This window comes from Gavialis gangeticus, unplaced genomic scaffold (assembly GCF_001723915.1).
Source record: "Gavialis gangeticus isolate Ggan-Ray unplaced genomic scaffold, GavGan_comp1, whole genome shotgun sequence".
NCBI lineage: Eukaryota > Metazoa > Chordata > Crocodylia > Gavialidae > Gavialis > Gavialis gangeticus.
Window position 1 is genome coordinate 26998748 of NW_017729022.1, and position 4357 is coordinate 27003104.

General features: G+C 43.9%; 1 protein-coding gene across 1 annotated transcript in view; it reads right to left on the reverse strand.

Annotated features, from left to right (window-relative positions):
* BEST3 (bestrophin 3) overlaps window positions 1-3148 on the reverse strand; it is a 48907-nt gene extending 45759 nt beyond the window's left edge. Inside the window, exon 1 of the mRNA XM_019514718.1 lies at window positions 2900-3148. The gene's annotated coding sequence lies outside the window, so the exon portion shown is untranslated. The remainder of the gene's footprint in view (window positions 1-2899) is intronic.
* Between the last annotated feature and the right edge of the window lie 1209 nt (window positions 3149-4357).

Genomic DNA, 4357 nt, shown 5'->3' on the forward strand with positions numbered 1-4357 from the left:
CCAGAACTCTGGACTGGGTACCCACTTTGATCTGGCCGAAGCAGCTCCAAAGCTTCAGAGCTGCCTCGGAGATCCCGCCATAGAGTATAAGGGGGAATCAATTAAATATCTATAACTTTGTTGTTTTTTGTCTGATTTGGATGAACCTGGCAGGAGTGGTAGCCCTTGGTGAGGCCACAAAGCCTGCCAAGTTTCAAGAAGATGGGTGCAGGGGTTTGGGGGGAGCTGTACCTCAAGCTGCTGACAGGCAAAACTTGTGACATAGATGCCCCTGTGTGTGTTAAGGCGCAGTGGGCTGAAAACTGCAGGTGTGGTGGTCCCTGCTCAGGCCATGAAGCCTGCCAAGTTTCAAGGAGATAAGTGCAGGGGTTTGGAGGAACTGCACCTCAAGCTGTAGATAAGCAAAACTCATGATGTATGTCACTGTATGTGTTAAGGTGCAGCAGGGTGAAAGCTGCAGGGATGGTAGCCCCTGCTGCGGCCACAAAGCCTGCCAGCTGTTGAGGAGATAGGTGCAGGGCTTCTGGGTTCTGGGGCTCTGTACCTCTAGCTGCTGATAGGCAAAACTTGTGACGTGAGTGCTTGTGCAACTGTGTCTGTCTTGGGGTGGGCGGAGGTGGGTGGGGGCAGAGAGACACTGCTGCAGGCCTGGCTGCTAAGCTACTGTGTTACCAGTTACCAATCAATCATGATTCACTCAGGGACCAGCTCAGTACACAAAAGCTAGCTAATGTAGCCAGTTAGCAATGATTAACACCTGTAAAACCACAGACTAAGGAGAGGAAATAATCAATACAGACAATCAACTGCCCCAAGACAGACAGTTGCACAAGCACCCATGTCACGAGTTTTGCCTGTCAGCAGCTAGATGTGCAGGGCCACAGAACTCATACCCCTGCACCTACCTCCTCCACAGCTGGCAGGCTTCGTGGCCACAGCAGGGGCTACCATCCCTACAGCTTTCACCCTACTGCATCTTAACACACACAGTGTCACATGTCATGAGTTTTTGCCTGTCAGCAGCCAGAAGTGCACGGCCCCAGAAGCCAGACTCCTCCTGCACCTATCTCCTTGACAGCTGGCAGGCTTTGTGGCCTCATCAGGGGTCACCGCCCCTGCAGTTTTCAGCCCGCTGTGCCTTCACACACACAGTGTCACCCATGTCACGAGTTTTGCCTGTCAGCAGCATGAGGTGCAGTTCCCCCCAAACCCCTGCACTGATATTCTTGAAACTTGGCAGGCCTTGTGGCCTCACCAGGGGCTACCACCCCTGCCAGTTTCATCCAAAGCAGAGAAAACCAACAAAGTTATAGCTATTTAATTGATTCCCCATTATACCCTATGGCCGGATCTCCGAGGTGGCTCCAAAGCTTTTCCAAAGCCGTTTGGAAGCTCCAAACCACTTCAGAAAGCCTAACAAAGCCAGCACTTTGATCCGGACATGCTGCTTCAGATGCCGAAGTGTCCAAAGCTTCTCCGAGTCCAAAGGCTTGCACAGCCCTAATGCTTACGACATTTACAGCTCTGTAGTAAAATTATAACTATAATCAAATAGCATGCTTCAAGATGCCTGAGGGAATCAGGAAAGATTGTTACCCCAGTGGACTATTAAGCAGATGCATTTTTTTCCCCTATTTTCCTCTGAAGTCTGCTTGATTCAGAAACTGACCACTGTTGGAGGTAGGGCCCTGGATGAGGACAACTGGTACTTCGCAGGGTACAGGGGAATCCTTGTTCTAAATACTTTGTGGTGTGTGCTGCCCACATTCTCAGCATTGAACTGATACAGGAGTAGGAAGGAAATGTTTCTTTTGTTTAGACTGTCAGTGACCTTGGGTTCTTTTGCCTTCCAACATGGCACTAGGTGTCATTCTTGGGCTGGGACCATCTGGGCACAACTCGCTTAATTAGTTCCTTGTTGTTGCTGGGGCCTTGGGCTTTTATACTTTAGTTTATCCTGTTTTTTGCTTGTGGCTCAAACCAATTTCGTTTCCTAAGGATTGAATTGCTTCAGTCTTTTTAATATTGTTAGGCTCCTAAAGGGGTTTCTGGATGAGAGTCAATGCCCTGCGATTTACAGAAGGTCAGACTAGCTGATCTAATGGTCCCACAATATGTGATTATGTTTCACAACACAGTGAGCACAGATTTAGTGTTACTCTTGTGTTTAGCTCTGCAAACATGCTTACAGTCTCCAGTTATAGCTTTTTATATAAAATACAATATAGAGCAGTGGGAAAGTATAGTATAAAATGCATATTTCATGGTTTGTGGCATGCTTTGTAGAAACTAGGCATAAGGAGACTAGAGTGATTAGTGTTACAAAAGGTATTACTAAGTTTTGTATTACTATTAATTTCATTAGCAGGTATAAGGCTGAATTTTCTGCTAGTGTAACTGAGCTCCACTTCATTGACACTACACCACTTGTCCTAGTTTACATTGATATAGAATTTAGTTAGTATCTAGAATGCCCAGAGTATCCTTCCCTTCAGTATGTTTGCTCTCAGACTTTAGTTAGACTCCGTGACCTACTACAGTGTACTAGGTATTATTTTACTCTTCTAACGTAACCAGAAACCCTTTGGCACAAGTACTTAAAAGCACAGGTTATTGTTTTTATATTAATATTGAACCCAGTAGTAAATGGGAATTTTGTCTGAGCAAGGCTGGATGCATTAGAATTATAAAAGAAACAACTGCAGAAAATCATGGCAAGCAGTTTCCTAATTCACTGTTCCATACACATTACAGTCTATACAAATAATGCTGATGTGCAGAATTAACAATTACATTTGTATCATTTTGTTTACTTCTGCCTGGTACATTAGAGAGGTAGACAGAGGTTCAAATCAAGTCCAATATAAAAATGCATTAAGCACATTCAGTATACGCTAACCTGCTCTTCTGCCTTGGTTGCTCAAACTCCAAGGAAAATCCTGGACCCTTTCTCTTTTTCAAGTGTCCCCAGTGAAGTATCCTTCAGGTCTGAAATGACTGCTTTTCTCTCTTCTTCACCTTAGGTGTACAGGCTGTCAGGGAATTGCTTCTACTGAGCCCCGCGAAGTGGACTGACAAGCACAGGGGTTAAATGTCTTTCCACTTCTGGAAGTCTGTTTTTGCCAAGTCCTCCCGGCTGTCAGTTACGGCAGGGAACAAACGCAAGCAGAAGCAGCAGCTGCTGATCTTGCTCTTTTCTAGTCTATAATTATAATGGTACTTGCCTTCCACAGGACCCCTTTAATTTGAATGGGGAGTCTGCAAAGGTTCGGATGGCCTCAAACCATCTATTTTCTTTCCTTTGTCTCCAAAATGGAGTAAATAAGGGATGAGTGTTTTCCTTTGTGACTCAGAAACCATGATCAGCCTGGTCTCAGTCCTGCATAGACTTACATGCATTATTAATGTTACTGCCACAAAGTAATTCCAAAGTAGTTTCAAAGACACTATATGTGGTAGTACATTTAAGCCTGAGGGTATGTCTGCAGAATCAGGGCATCTGGGCACAACTCTCCCTGCCTCCATCAGATAAATTCTGTCTTTCGTGAATCATGGTATTTCTGGGAAGATGTTACATGTGATAAAAAAGAGAGAGAGAACAGGAGGATGCTCCATTTTCTTTAGCATTTTGTATAAAATCAGTGGATCAGTGGATCAAATTAATTGAATATAGCAGAGAGAGAGAAAAATGACAATATTGTTCAGCCCAATTGAAAAAGGTATTTTTCTGATGAGAGCTTTTTCCGCCCTTCCCTCAGTGTCATCATTATGCACCCACCAATAGAGGAGCACATTTGGTTAATTACAACTTGCCTCCGAAGGAAATAATTTGTAGTCATCTGCTTTTTCCTCTTTCACAATAGCTGATGGAAGACTTTTAGATATCAAAACAGGCAAGGCCATTAGTCCCTGTTGTGGGTGTGTTTTGGGATGAGGCAGTGGGCTCTGGTCAAACATGACAAACCTTTTTAACAGTAAATGGTTTGGCCCAGAAAAACATGCTGCTTCTTCCTATTGTAGCAACTGCCTTTCATAAGAAAACTCCTATCAGTTGAGGTGTTTTAATAGTACTGTTTATAATACTCAGTGGGCACATCTCTGCATTTATTAATGTGTCGTAATTATGGCACATTAGGTTAGTACCTTTTATTACAGCTATAATAACAGGTACTAATGTAACGTGCTGTAATTGGTATTACTGCATAGTAGCACTGATGCACCTTTTTTAGATGATGCTAATGTGCAGTAGATTAATTCTACTGGACATTATTGCATTAGCATGGTTTTTACTTGCTGCACTAATGCACAGTAGAATTAGTCTACTGCGTGGTTAGTGTCTCATGTAGATGCACCCACT